Source organism: Balaenoptera physalus (assembly GCF_965194825.1).
Source record: "Balaenoptera physalus genome assembly, chromosome: 18".
Classification (NCBI taxonomy): Eukaryota; Metazoa; Chordata; class Mammalia; order Artiodactyla; family Balaenopteridae; genus Balaenoptera; species Balaenoptera physalus.
In genome coordinates this window covers 30,508,487-30,523,811 of record NC_138899.1, presented here as the reverse complement: position 1 = coordinate 30,523,811, position 15,325 = coordinate 30,508,487, and the positions used below count along the sequence as shown (strand labels likewise).

Genomic DNA, 15,325 nt, shown 5'->3' with positions numbered 1-15,325 from the left:
CAGGAGGGCTGCAGTTCCCTCAATTCTTTTCTAGTTATCTCCGGATCCTTCACACATGTATACAGCTACTTATGTTCCTTCTGGGTTATCCAGTCAAGTCTTAGCTCTTTCAACCTGAAGCATCACTTCATACCAGTTATCAGATGGCTGTGCCTTCTCCCACAATGTCTTCCTGGAGGTTTAACTCCAGGGAGATTTAACTCATTTCATCAAGACTTTTGTAGAAGGAAGATAAGACCAGTCACCTTCAGTCTTATTTTGACTTTAGACTTTGACTGGATGCAATTCAGAAGCATCTTGCCTTGCTTAGACAAGCTAGAGTTCGTAAGGCACTGTGCATACTCTTGTGTAAATTAGTCTGCTCATTTTGAGGATTAAGAGTATGTTGTTACATGGGGCTTCCCTGGTGGCGCAGTGGTTGAGAATCTGCCTGCTAATGCAGGGGGCACGGGTTCGAGCCCTGGTCTGGGAAGATCCCACATGCTGCGGAGCAACTAGGCCCGTGAGCCACAATTACTGAGCCTGCGCGTCTGGAGCCTGTGCTCCGCAACAAGAGAGGCCGCGATAGTGAGAGGCCCTTGCACCGCGATGAAGAGTGGCCTCCGCTTGCCGCAACTAGAGAAAGCCCTCGCACAGAAATGAAGACCCAACACAGCCAAAAATAAATAAATTAAAAAAAAAAAAAAAAAAAAGAGTATGTTGTTACAGAAGCTGTAACTTGGCTTGATTTCTCACGTCGAGATGCCGGGAAGTGGCATGGAAGTGTATGGTTCTCCCCAGTCCACGACTCGCGATCATTTTGGGTCAAGTGTGTGGGTAGGTGTATGACGAAGCCTTTTGTTGTAATGCAGTTACCACAGTGGCCTGGAACATCAGCTTAGGGTTCAAAAAATAACAGCATTCGTGGCATAAACAGTGATCATTGTCACCAGTGAAAGCACTTATTAAACAACCACATTTTGAAAAATGTCCAAATGTAGTTGAGTAACGAATGCAGGCGGTTTTAAGTCTTTTTGTTCTGCACTGACATTTGTTCTATTATTAGCCTCTTTCTGGAATATGGCTTTCATGGTGTGGCCATTAAGGAATTCATCAAAATTTCATGTGGCCTGCATGGGTCTCCATTGTCTGTGGCTGCCATCTGGCTCTGCTTTAGGCTGGGGAGATCATCATTTCATGCGGCGCTCCCGGTCCCCCTCCCTGCCGATACCCAATCTGTTTTCCTTCTCCTCCAGCTTTTCTGTCTTCTGACTTCATTCTCTGTTCCAGGATGTAGGATGTCTGTCATTATTCTCTGTTAGGGGAGGAAAATATTAGTTCACGCTGGTTTTCGGCTTTTCCTTTTCCCCTAAGACATTAGTTAGGGCTTTCATGTGCTGCCAGAAGCTCTCAGGTGTTTTTCCCCAGCGTAGGTACCATCTGTCTGATCCAGGACTCTTGTTCCTGGATCATGGCCTGAGAGGTAGGGAGGCTGGTTTGCTGTCCCATCTCCTCCCACTTTCCACTGCTGCCTTTTCTTTTTCCTGAGCTGTGTTCTTTTAGTCTCTGAATCTGAATTAAACCGTCTCTGTATATCTCACCCAGCAGTTTCTCTTTTCTTTTTCACCTTTTGGCCTTTAGGAGAAGTGAATTAAGATATTTTTTTCTTACAAATGTTTGTTGTTGTGTATGTTACACAGTGGGGGAGGGCAGGAGAAGATGTGTAACCTTGACGGAGGTTCCTGAGCTCCATAAAGTTTCAGTCTAGGACAGAAGAGCAGACACGGTCACTTGATGGTGACATAAGGCAGAACGGGGTATCTACTGAACTAGTGGCTCAGGAAATCGGTCTCACGGAAGATGTAAAGGGAGAAGGACTCTTTTGGGGGCAGTGGTGTTTGGGGAAAACAGTGGAGGGGTATACTTTGTGTTGTTGAGATGGAGGGATGAAGGCACTGGAGGATACTGATTTCTTGTGTTTACACAGAATCAAGGAATCACGTGTGAGAATCCAGGGGTGAAAGACCTGGAGGGAGGGAGGGAAGCCTTACCCTAAGGACAAATGGGCCTTTGGAAGATTTTGAGCCGTGGTTTTGATTTTTAAGGAATGATAGGTAGCCTTTGAAGTACAGAGTAGAAAAGGGGGAGATCAAGGCAAGGTGATCAGTAGGTTGTTGAAATGTTACATCTGCCAGAGGAGAAGCCGAGAACTGGGGTGGAGAGAATTGACGTGGATTTGGAGGGACAGGAAAGTTCATGCTCGTGTTTTGAGTCTGGGCAGCTGGGAGGGTGTTGGTATCATGATTTCAGTAGAGAAGTGAGGTGTGGCGGTTCAGTCCTGGGTGAGAGGGTGAGGTCTGTCTTACATGTGGGCTCTGTGATGATGTCTGGGTGCCCAAGAGGAGATGCCCAGCGGGGAGGTGAGAATATGAGGCTGGAGGGGCGCTTCGGGGGAAGGACAAGGGTTGCAAGTTCAGGGCTACCTGCTTGGCGTTTGTAATTGAATGAGCAGAGTTTTAGAAGGTGGAGGAAGGACGCTGAGCAGGTGAACTGAAGAATTTGGAGGGCGTGGTTGGCAGGTCAAGCTTCACGGTTTGGAGGAGGGTGAAGTAATTACCCTGGAGAAGTTTTCCGGACTAACCCATACCCTCCTGCCTTGCACACATTCTGTCACGCCCAGCTGCCCTCTGCCAAGGATCCTTCTCGGTTTTGCCTGAACATTCAGACGCATCTTCAGTTTGTTGTGCTTGGTTGCCTGCCCTTATTATCTCCCTTTTAAAGCATAGTTCTAGGCTCGGAGAGCAGAATCCACGTATAACCTAAGCCTCATAGAACCCAGATCTCTGAGCGTCCCTGATGCTTTACTGGACGAGAGAGAAATCATCCAGAGTACTGAGAGGAATCTTAGACATCTCACCCATATGTTCGAACATTTTTTATATCAGGAGTTTACTTTCTGCAAAAATGCAGGTCATTCCACATTGGAGAATTTTATTATGGTAGAAAGTTGTTCCATGTAGTGGGTCCCAGGTCTACAATTTAAACAGATTGTACATTTTAACGTGGAAATTTTTCTACAGAAGTCTCAAAATCTATTGTGTGTTTCAAAATCAATTTGGTAGAAACACATCAGAAGCTCTTATAGAATGAATAAAGGAGACAGATTAGTGGTGTTTATATTACTTAATTTTTTTCAGCCGTATTGAGGTATAATTGACAAATCAAACTGTAAGATATTTTTCTTTTTTGTTTTCATCAAATGTTGCTTGGTGATATGTTTTTAAGCTATTTTGTTGAATTTTTTAAAAAATGTACTTGGATCTAGCCATGAAAACTAGGAAACAGTAATTCCCCAACTGAGGTGTAAACCGCAGCTTATACCTCTGCAGTACCAGGAACTCGCCAGCAGGTGGTAGCAGAGAGCAGGAACTGATTTCCTGTTCGGTTTCCTTCGATTTCCAATAAAGAACCAAAGAACCATTTAGAGTTGTGAGCTGTAGTGATGATTTACTCCAAATTCTTTTTCGTATAAGGAAATCAAGACTCACAGAGCTCTAGATACCTAACACTAAAGCAGTGTTTATCGGAGACCATTCTTAGCAAAACTCCGTAAGGGCGCTTCTGGAGAAGTTGAACTTCAGGTGTCTGTCTAGGCTGTTTGAATCAGGCTCGCTTAGAGAAAGGCCTGGGACCTGTATTGTTTTACAGGCGCCACAAGTGATTCTTTTATACGCTAAATTCTGAGTCAACGAGAGAGAGTCCTTCCTACAGGGCAGGAGTTATTCGGGACCTTCAGAATTCAATGAAAGTCCCTGCGGATTTTCAAACTGACATGCCCGCAGGGCCAGCCAGGTGGTGAACTGGGGCGAGGAAGGGTGGGTGTAGCAGATGGGAGGATAGGGTCTGTGGCTCTCTGCAGAGTGTGTTCTCCCCGGGCCGCCCATCACTAACTCAGGGCAGCCAGTTGTGGCTATGAGGTAATGCATGCCCAGCGTCGGCAGACCTTTTCTTTTTTAAAGAGAAGCTGGTGATCCAGCTCTTTGCTTCCTCTTGCCCAACTTCAACATTGTGTGTGGGCCAAACAAAACGTGTCCAGGTTGGAGTCAACCTGTCGGCTGTGACAGCCCCTTCAAGGACTTAGGCCGGTAGGGGAGGCAGGGAGGCGAGTACACATGTGCCTGCATTGATGTGAATGTCACAGGCAGCCAGGAGTTGAAGGCGCAGCGGGGGAAGAGGGAGCCCTCAGCACTGCGTGAGGGGGTCAGGCACACGTTCTGACATTGAGCTCTCAAGGTCTGCGATATATATATTTTTTTGGGGGGTGGGAAACAATCTCGTCCATTTGTATGGGTAGAGTCTTCCTTCTGTTATCCTAAGATGGAACTTTCATATCAATCTTTTCACGTGTCACTATACCAGGATACAGTTGTCCCTTGGTACCTGTGGGGGATTGGTTCCAGGATCTCTTGGGAATACCAAAATCCGGGGATGCTCACGTCCCTCAAATAAAATGCCCTAGTGCAGTCGGCCCTCCATATTCGTGGGTTCCACATTCCCAACACTCGGTACAGAGGGCCGACTGTGGTGTTAAAGAAGTTACTCTCAGTGCTTCTGTTTTTATAGTCTTGAAACAAAGTTTAAATTATTACTAAAAATTATTACTAAATTAAATTATTACTAACATTATTACTAAAAACTAAAATTATTACTCAGCCAAGGATATTTTAAACTAATAATTAGACGTGTTATGGAGCCCTGAGCAATATCTACTTTTGAGATAAATAATCTGGAGACTTTGTTGATCTATTAAGGCCCTAGAAAGAACCTAGGAGAAACTTTGTTCCTACAAGTCATTTGAGGAAAACTGACTTTGGAACCATTCTGTTGTGGGGATGGTAATTAATTCACAACAGGAGCTAATGTGGAGGGGCTATGGCCCTCTGGGTCCCATCTTACCTGTGTTTTCTGTTTTGAAACCATATACGTACAGTGAGCTATAAAAAAAGGCCATAACTGCACTTAAGAAAACTTAGGGTTGTAGAATTGTTTAGAGATAATGCAAAGATGACACCTTTAAAAGTAAAAAGATAGATGCAAGTATATAAAAGGAAATATCATGATTAAAACATTTCTGTATGTGAGGTAGTGGGCTGGAAGTTTCACTTTGCAAATTTAGACCTATTCCTATGAAATTATAAATAAGTTTTTTAGGGAGATAGGCGTTTAGGAGATAGTAAACAAATTACTTTAATAGCTTAACATATAGTGAACTTCCTTTGTGTATGGGGTATGAGATGGTACTGAACACCTTTTAAAAAGTCTTCTTTATTGAACTTGAATAAAATGCACAAATTTTTAAGTGTACAATTCATTGAGTTTTTTAAGAACATGTTTATTGAGATATAATTCACAAACCATACAATTCACCCTGTTGAAGTGTACAGTTCATTGGTTTTTAATGTATTTGCAGGATTGTGCAACCCTCACCCCAGCCTAATTTCAAAACATTTTCGTCACTCCCAAAGACACCCTATACCCATTAGCACTCACCCATTCTTCCCTTCCCTTAGTCCCTGGCAACCACTAATCTACTCTCTGTTGCTATGGTTTTGCCTTCTCCGGGCATGTCACAGAAATGGAATCATAATATGTTGTCTTCTGTGCCTGGTTTCTTTCACTTAGCCTCATGTTTTCTAGGTTTGTCCATGATGTAGATGTATCAGTACTTCATTCCATTTTATGGCTGAATGATATTCCATTGTATGGTTATACCATATTCTGTTTATTCATTCATCAGTTGATGAATTGATGGGTTATTTTCATTTTTTTGGCTAACACAAGTAATACTGCTATGAAAACTCATATACAGGTTTTTGTGTGAACATGTATTTTTATTTCTCTCGGGCATGTACCTAGGAATAGGAGTGTAATTATCTCTTTGCTTCCTAGAAATTTACTGTTGAATGGAAGGAAGGCTGACGATTGTGTACCAGAAGGACGACATTGTTAGTTTGCAGTAGGAATCCATCCAGAATCATTTAGGCAGCTCCTGTGTCACAGGTCACCTCAAGGTCGTCCCTTAATGCCAAACTTACACTGGGGAGTAAAGCATATCCTAGGGGTGTGACTATCCATTTGAAGTTCATGTAAAATAAGTAGTGACTTTCACCTGTAATACAGATACACTATTTCCCAAAATGAATGTTTCCCACAGTGATGACTCTCATAGTAATTCACCGGGAGGTAAGCAGGTTAATTGTTGAGACTTGCTAATGTGTGTGTGTGTGACATTTCTGCACAAAACAATGATGTCTCTTGACTCTTGAGAACCAATGATTATATTAAGCATTTGAACTCTACTTAAACTATCCTGATAATGGATATTCACGTCTACATGTGCCTTGTGTGCTATTTATTTAAAAAACTCCTTGATCGTGGAGAAAAAAATAATTTATGCACTAGACTAGGCTTTTGGTAGACTTTTTTTTCCTTTGCAATATTTTACCTATTGTCTGCAACAGCTTAAGTTTGGAGCATGAACTTGTATTTATAGGCAAAATGTACTTTATACTTTATTCTTTAGAAGTAGTTTTGTGATTCTTAACAAAGTATAGCTGTAAAACTTGAGCACATTTTTGTGTGTCATGTTTTTGGTGAATTTAACTAGCTGCTAATAGGGCTCAGGTTGTCTTGGATTTCATATCTAGATGAAACGTGGTACATAAATTGTCAGCCCTGGAGCAAATCTTTCTTCCCTTGGTTTTATTTAGTTCTTTCCAGTTGTTTTCCATTTGTGGCTTATTAATGGTTGTGGTTTAGCAAAAATAATCAGAGACTCTAAGCTAAAAGTTGGTATCAGGAAGTGGCCACTTCTCCTGGACCGGAAATTATGTTTAAACTCATTCCTTTTTTTTTTTGCCCCCAAAATATCTGAGTGTAGCTGGCATTTGGCCTAATGATGATTAAGAATTTGGAGGGTTTATAAAGACAGTTGGCTTTTAATTATCCAGAACACACCGGGAGCTGTGTACTTTGCTGTTTGTCTTCCCTTCCCGGCTGCATGAAGACTTGGGAGCCTTCCCAACAGGAGGGGAAGTGGGGAGGTGTAATTTACACTAGCCGCTAAGACCAAGGGCTTACCATGGGCAGTGGGGCAGAAAATGTTTAGATTTTTGACCACTATGAGACTTTTGGATTCCATTTAGAATTCAGTGATCTGTGCAATTCTAATACCACGATCTTGGAAGACTGTGAGTTGGCTTTGGGTTTGCTATCAAGTGATATTAGCATTGGCGAAAATAGTCCTGGTATATGCCGGGATATTATGTAGTACAATGCCAAATCTTAAGAGAGGCCAGTGACTTGAGAATTATGTCACTTAAAGCAATGCTGAATATACAATATAAGTTAACCAAGAACATGCTGTAATTCAGAGGCTTAACCACATTTTAGAGAGATGCCTAGGCTTAAAATGCCATTTTGACCACATATTTCAAAACAGGGTTAGACTTTTAAAGAGGAATTTCCAAGAATTACTTCATCTTTTTATATTCCTAGTGCCAAGCACCATGCCAGGTACGTGCATAGCAATTGTCATTACATGATTTTTGAATGAGTGAATAACCAAATACTTTCTTAGTATCTTAGTTAAAATTAAGAAAGATAATTTAAATGGAAAATTGAATTCTAATGTATTCTTCGGTCTGGAAGAAATTTATGTAGCAAATCAGTGGTGAAATGCTCTCAACTTTGAGGTTTTCATCTAAGAATATTCCCTATTAAAAAGGTGTATCACTAGAGTGATATGTTTCCATAGACTCTTGTATGTGTTTGTTCTTGAGCTAGTGACAAAACTAGGGTGAGTGATTTTTGGGAACTGAGGCAGGTTCTTCTTCTAAAACACAACCAATCCCCACCCTCCCTACCCCCCATACACTTGAAATTTAACCATCAGTTTTGCTTTTTTTTGGGTCTTGCTCTTCCTTGCTTCAAATACTTGTAGTGCAAATATTCATCAGAAGAGTAATTAGATTTAACATAAGTGACTAGTATGTGTAAGCCGTATTTCAACCAATGAGAAGTTGGGTAAGACAGTCCTGCCCTTGAGAGTATGCAGAATAGGCTGGGATGGCTGGGAATAGGTTCCTAATTACATTGTCAGGTTCACTCAGTGCTTCCATAGAGACTCTCATTGGACGCTCACTGCCTGTTATGTAGAGACTGACCAAGGTCTCAACTCAAGCAAGCATATTTTAACTCAGTTTCCTCATGTCAAGATGGGGTAAGAGTGTCCACCACACAGGGTTGCTGTGAAGATTAAGAGAGATCGTGCACAAAGTAAACAGAGTAAGTGCTAGCTGTCAATCCTGGAACCCCTTTTCTAGCTGAGAAGACTGAGGCCTGGGGAAACTGGGAGACTTCATTATACAAAGGAGTCTGAGACTCCGTCTCAGCTTCTCTGACTTCAGATTTTTATTAGGGTAGTTTAAAAAGGACACTACCCATACTCCCAGGTATCAAAACCAAACTTATGGTTACCAAAGGGGATACGTGGGGGGATGGGGGATGGGGGGAGAGATAAATCAGGAGCTTGGGATGAACATACACACACTACTATGTATAAAATAGATAACCAACAAGGACCTACTGTATAGCACAGGGAACTCTACTCAATATTCTGCAATAACCTATATGGGAAAAATATCTGAAAAAGAATGCATATATGTATTCAATATATGTATAACTGAATCACTTTGCTGTACACCTGAAACTAACACAACATTGTAAATCAACTATACTCCAATAAATTTTTTAAAAAATAAGATAAAAAGGACAGAGCCCCACCCTTTTTGGAAGAATTGGTTTCTCTAAAATTGTGAATAACCTTTTCAGTAATTTTACTCTGGGCAAGGAAAGAGCTAGAAGGTAGACTTTTTTTGTATTTAATTATGTTTAGTTTTTACCTAATATTTTCGACTGTGTGCCACAATCCTTGCATTATAGGTTTTTAGTATATGTGACCAATGAGATTTGTCAAAGTTATTGAATCTTAAATAATGTATACGTCTCATGGAATTCATTATAAAAATTGGACCTGTTTTGCGGCATCATGGGAATCATATAATGATTGCTTCAAAAATGAAGTTTGATGGAAGAAAGGAGAGAAGGGTGTTTTTAATTCTTTGGTGGCTTTTTAGAGACTGAAAACACGACAGCTCCTTGATGTGTGCCAGCCTGGGGGGGAGTCTCTCTGTGGAAACCATGTCCTATAAGGGCTCTCTCATTGGAAGGTGGGATACTAGGTTATGTTTCTGAATGAAAATGTTAAAGCAGACCCATTGTTTGTGAATTGCTTCATGATGTGGTCCCTGTGTTCCCCAGTGCTTTCTGAGGGTAAATATTCCTTGGGTTTTTGTTTTTTTGGCATGACTTTGGTTGAAATGATTGGCATGATGATCTTATGCGTGTATCTTAAATGTCCTGATGTAGTAGCTGATCAATCAATTAGTAACTTAATTTGGAATCAACTGTGAGCCCAGTTGAAGCTCATCATCTAGTTTTTGTCAGCAAACATCCCTTTCCCTCTTTTAAAACAAGCTCAAATGGGCCCTGTGCTTTTGCACTGTGATTCACACAAAAGTATGGTGGAGGGTGCTTTTGGGATTCTAAACATCTTTTAAATGGCTGCTTAAAAGGAACTGAAAAATTTACATGAGATGAGTGCCTGCTGACTTGCATTAGTGAGTGTTTCGCTGATAACAGTCTGGTATAAAGTGGTCTTTGAAAAGTTCCCAGAATGTTTGGGGTTTAGGTCATGTGGTTTCTTGGCCAGAATTGGAACTGAGATGTGAAGTTTTAGAGAAACTTGTTGCTTAGATTGGTGGGAAATCTCATCCAGTGAGAGGATTTAAATAAAGCTGTAAACAAAACAGTAAAGGGTATGAAGATAATTCCCATTGATATATTAAATTAATATATTTCGTAACAAAAGAAATGGCTTTTTTTGAAATTTGCCAACTTGGCACTTATTGAGGGTGTATTCGGTTGGTAGGTATTTTATTCCACAACATATGCCCTTTAAAAGCTTTGTATCAAGGGCTTCTTTGGAGGCTGCAGGTGGTAGGACGGGTTTGACAGCAATGTTTGTGCGGTGTGTACTTTTGGCACGCTGCTCCGCCCTTAACATGCTCAGGGGGAGTAATTATAACTTCACAGGAAACATCTCACCCAAGAGCCTCACACTTGGCCCTCCCTGTTGCTTATTAGCTTCTTTCCAACAAGATGGCTGCTCAGCACACAAGGTCACATGGCTGGAAGATGCACAGGCCTCGACTACAGTGTGTAGTCTTTTTTTTTTTTCTTTTCTTTTTGAAGATATCAGATATTTTCACATATCATTTGTGGGCTGTGACGTAGATATGGCACATACTTCTTTCCCTTTGAAAGTTAGGGAACTGAGCAGTAACTTAATAGAAGTGTGTAGAGTGAGATGGGTCCAGGATTAAACCCCAGATAAAATCTGATGTACGTCTTAGGTTATTTCAAGTGGTACTGATTTTATTCAGCTGCATTAGGAAAATATGGAAAGGGACAAGGAAGAGGGAAGAAAACAAGTTTTTACAGAAGGCAAGGTGTGGCCCTTTGACGACATAGTGATTACTCCTGTTTGTGTTGACTTTTGATAACTCAGTGGGAAACACGTGGTCTCTATTTAGTTCCTATGAATCACAGCCTCATTACATAAAATGTATCACACCTCAAATAGCTTGCTAATGAGTGAGGTTGAAAATTATTGAAAATCACAATTAGTAATTGTTAGATTAGAACTACCAAACAATTTTTCTTTCAAAATTCGGGAATTTCTTTTAGCATACTGAATTCTTCAAATACGGATGCATTCACATTTTAAAGTATGATTTCAGTTTTTTGAACAAAACAGCCTTCACTCTATTTTGAGGTCCTTTCTAGATCTCTTATCATTTTTTTTTTTTTTTTTTTTTTTTTAGTTTCCAAGTTATAGAAGGTAGTCTAGTGGAGTTTTATAATGTAACTCAGTTTCTTCCTTTTAAGTAAAGGATGTTACTTCTGGCAACATGGACTTTCTCTTTGCTAAGGTGAAACTTTTTATCTTCATTCTACAGAGGGATAGTAATAGCTAATTGTGCTAACATTTGTGAATGTTTTTTCTGAATCAGGCAAGTGCTGAGGGCTTCATATGCAGTATCCCATTTAATACTCTGTGCAACCCTGTGACATAGGTACTTTGTATCTCTGTTGCATCCGTGAGAAAACAAAGAGGTTAAGCACCCTCTCCAGGGTTATAGGTAGGAAATAGTGGGGCAGGGATTCACAGGCTCTAGAGCCCCGCCCTGGCCTCACCTGGCCATGGTAGGTGCCGTGCTGTGTGTTGCTGTGTGTTTCTTAAGGAACGTGGCCCAGGCAGCTGCTATAGACTGAAAATCCCTGCTATGAATTTATGTTCTCTTTTTAGTTTAAAACTCTTGGGAAAACTATTTTGTTTTAATTTCTTAGGAGAGGTCTTAGATGAGTTTATATTTATATGGATATATAAATTGCTAATTAAAAATTTTAGTTTACAGTGATCAGATGTTTTTCCTTGTTGAGCTTGAGGTAGATAGTATATACAGTATGAACATTTTGTAATGTTCATGAAAATGTCAAGAGAAATGCTGAAACCATTTACAGATGTTTTCATTTTATTAACATTTAGAATGCCATTTTCTCTCTATCACACGCATACACACACACAGTCATTATGTGTTAAGACACAAGTCATTTTTTTTTTCAGGAACATTGAAAAAAAGTTAATTCAACATTTTTTATTTACAGAGTTACCTTTTTAATACCCTTAACAGTGGAGGATTATTTTTGAAGGCACATTGCATGGTAAAATACATTAATTTAAATTTAAAAAGTCTAAACACAGATGGAAGACAACTTAATTTTTTTTTTAGTTTAGAAACTCTTTGTGTCTGATGCAGTTGAGACATTCTCTTACTGAGTGCTTGTAAAATGCTGTAGGTTTTTGGTATCTGTTCCATGTGGATGATTCTATAACTTTCTAGAAAGTTAAACTTTCTGAACCTCAACCTTCTTACTAGTGAAAGGGGGAATAATAAGGATTATTAAACTTAAGGATGTGTGCATTTCATAGATGAGAAAAATTACCTACATGAAAACTGGTGTCCTTCTCTTCCTTTATCCTTTAAATGTAGGAGTCACAGGAAACTGACCTAAATCTGATGGAATCTGACTTCTTTTGAATGTTTTTAAAAAAATATTAATTAATTTATATATCTATTGCACAAGAAACACCTGTGGTTACTACAGAATATACATAAGCAAAAAAATGCTAAAATTAGCTATAATTCTACCACTTAGAAATAATTAGTTAATACATTTATTCTATATTTATTTATATAATGCATACTTATATATGCATATTTATATAATGCATAGAGTTATAGAAATTGGGATCAAACTCCACGTACTTTTTCACAAATTGCTTTATAATTAATATGTTCAGTATTCTTTACAAGTGATAAATCTACTTTTCTGACATGAATTTAAATTTCATGAAGTTTTCTGTTTTATGGTTATATTATAATTTATCTGATTTCTTATTGTTGAACATTCAGGGTGTTTTAAGTTGTTGCTGTTATGTGTAATGCTGTGAAGCAGTTCTTCTACTGATGTCTCTGAGTTCTTGTCCTGTTGCCTTAATATAAATTCCTAGATCTGCACATAGTGTGCCCAAGAGTATGTGTGTTTAAGATGTCAGACACATTTTACAAATTGCCTTCAGCAATGATGGTGTCATTTTATATTATCTTCAATAGAGTACAGAGCATGCCAGATTCCCATGTCTTCAAAATATAGACTATCATTTAAGAATCTGTTTAGTTTTTACATTCTGTCTTTGTAAATACAGTATAAATGGAGTCTGGTCTTATATCATCATTATTTAGATTTTGATAAGTGTATATGTACAAGAGTACATTCGTATTTTGACATATGGAGGGAGGTGGTCTGAAATCCGCTACATACTATGATTTTGCCTTTCTGTAGTCTTTTTGGAGAAATGAACCATTCTGGATAGTTGGGTTTTCTAAATATCTCTCTCTATTCCATTATTTCTACTTTGTTAATATTCTGAATCTAACGCAGCTTTTTTGTCTATATGGTGCAGAGGTATTCTTTTTTTTTAAACTTTAAAAAAAATATTTATTTATTTATTTATTTATTTTTGGCTGCGTTGGGTCTTCGTTGCTGCGCGTGGGCTTTCTCTAGTTGCAGCGAGCAGGGGCTACTCTTCGTTGCCGTGGGCGGGCTTCTCATTGCGGTGGTTTCTGTTTGTTGCAGAGCACGGGCTCTAGGCGCACGGGCTTAAGTAGTCGTGGCACACAGGCTCAGTAGTTGTGGCTCGTGGGCTCTAGAGCGCAGGCTCAGTAGTTGTGGCGCCTGGGCTTAGTTGCTTCGTGGCATGTGGGATCTTCCTGGACCAGGGCTCTAACCCATGTCCCCTGCATTGGCAGGTAGATTCTTAACCACTGCGCCACCAGGGAAGTCCCCAGAGGTATTCTTTTGAGGGCTAATTATTGCGATGTGTTGTCAGCGTGTTACTTGAAGGTTGATGTATGTAATGAGGTTAAGCATATACCTCTGTGAGCCACCCTCAGGTACTTGATTGCACTGCATCTTGGCCATTATAAGCTAATAAGTAGGTGATATTTACCCTGTTTCAGATGAGCAGACTGGGGTTCATGGAGGCTATTCAACTTGCTTAAGGTCACACAGCTACTAGATAATGAAAGTGGCATTTGAATATACTTTTGTCTGACTCGCGCCCTTTCTCCTTCAATTTCGTCACTTGCTACACTGCCTCTCGACTAGCCCATCCAGTGCTGTTGACTGTCACTCTTCACTGCTCTCCATGTGTCTGTGGGGCACAACCCTTCTTCCTTCTAACTCGCTGCTTCTAATCTACCTTGATTTGGGAACGTTATCCGTAGATTGTTTCAGTGGTGGGTAATTGAATATTGGTGGCTCTGAGTGGCTTTTCTAATGACTAGAGAGAATGGGCTTTGACATCTGCTTTGGCTGTTCCTGGGACTTTTTTATGCTTTTCAGCTTTGGGTAGGAGTTCCCAGATAAGTGAGATGCTACTGCGTTTTCACTAGCTGGGATTAGTGCTCACCTTGAGTTTGTTTTGGATTTATTTGGGGAAAATTCAACAGAGTTTGTGCTGCATAGGTTACCTGGGATAATCCATGGGCCACTCAAGGTTATCCCTGAAGGAATATACCATTCCATTTGGATATGTTTTACTGAACTTTTAAACTTTGTGTTTTACTTATGTGGCTATGAGTTCCCTGCATTTTTTTTTAGATCTACACCCAGTATCCAAGTAAGTGCACGTAACGGAGACACTCAGCAAATGTTTAATTCACGCAGCAATGTAGCCCTTCTGTAGATTAATGACCTTTGTAGGAAAGGATCTGCTACTTCTTCCTGCATTTGAGTGTGTCACCTCCTGGCCCAGGCTCCTGTCCCTGTTTATAGAGCCAGCTTGTGAGAAACTAACTTTAATTCTAGAAATAGCCATTGTTTTGTCAGTTACCCATTATTATGTGTACCTATGGCACTGTTGGGTGTTGTGGAAAAGATGCAGAAGACATACAGGGACTCTAGGTGGACCGTAAAGGTCACAGTGGTGAGTAAGGACAGCAGGAGCTTTGTAGCTCACCTAGGGTTTAAGGTTAGTGACTTCCCAATCAGGTTTCCGAGATCAGATTTCTCCCTGAAGTGGCAGGTGGAGCAGGGCCTCTGCTTGTGGGTGGTGGGTCCATCTCTAGGGCGGCTGCTGTCCCAGCTGTTGTGGTACACCCGCCCACACCCTTGGCTGGGGACTCAGTCCCAGGGTATTCCTGGAGCACCTTTTCCCTACATGACCTCCATTTTCTCTGCTACTATTGTCCCTATGGAATCCCCTTTCCTCCCAACCACTCCACCCTCAGAAGACAGAGGAAGACAGAATTGGTAGACACTTTTTCAGCAGTTTCACTAAGAACATTGGTGGTGGTAACCGTAGATGGGCTGTTCATACGTAAAAGCCTTAAGTGGGGAATTGTCTGTTTAGAGATGTACCATCTTCCCTCTCTGTCTTTTGTCTCTCAATGTCAGGATTTAATCGTTTTCTTCCTATTGCAGTAAATAGCTCTTTACACACATCAGGGCCATTTCATGAATACGTTTAAGGAGAGTCATGCCCTCTACTATTTAGCTTTGTAATGAAACTTGAGGAATTTACGGGTGGAATTGAAAT

At 40.3% G+C, this 15,325-nt stretch overlaps 1 protein-coding gene across 21 annotated transcripts in view; it reads left to right on the top strand.

The window, feature by feature from the left end:
• LMO7 (LIM domain 7) overlaps nucleotides 1-15,325 on the top strand; it is a 195,668-nt gene that overhangs the window by 45,162 nt on the left and 135,181 nt on the right. The gene's annotated exons all lie outside the window — the stretch shown is intronic.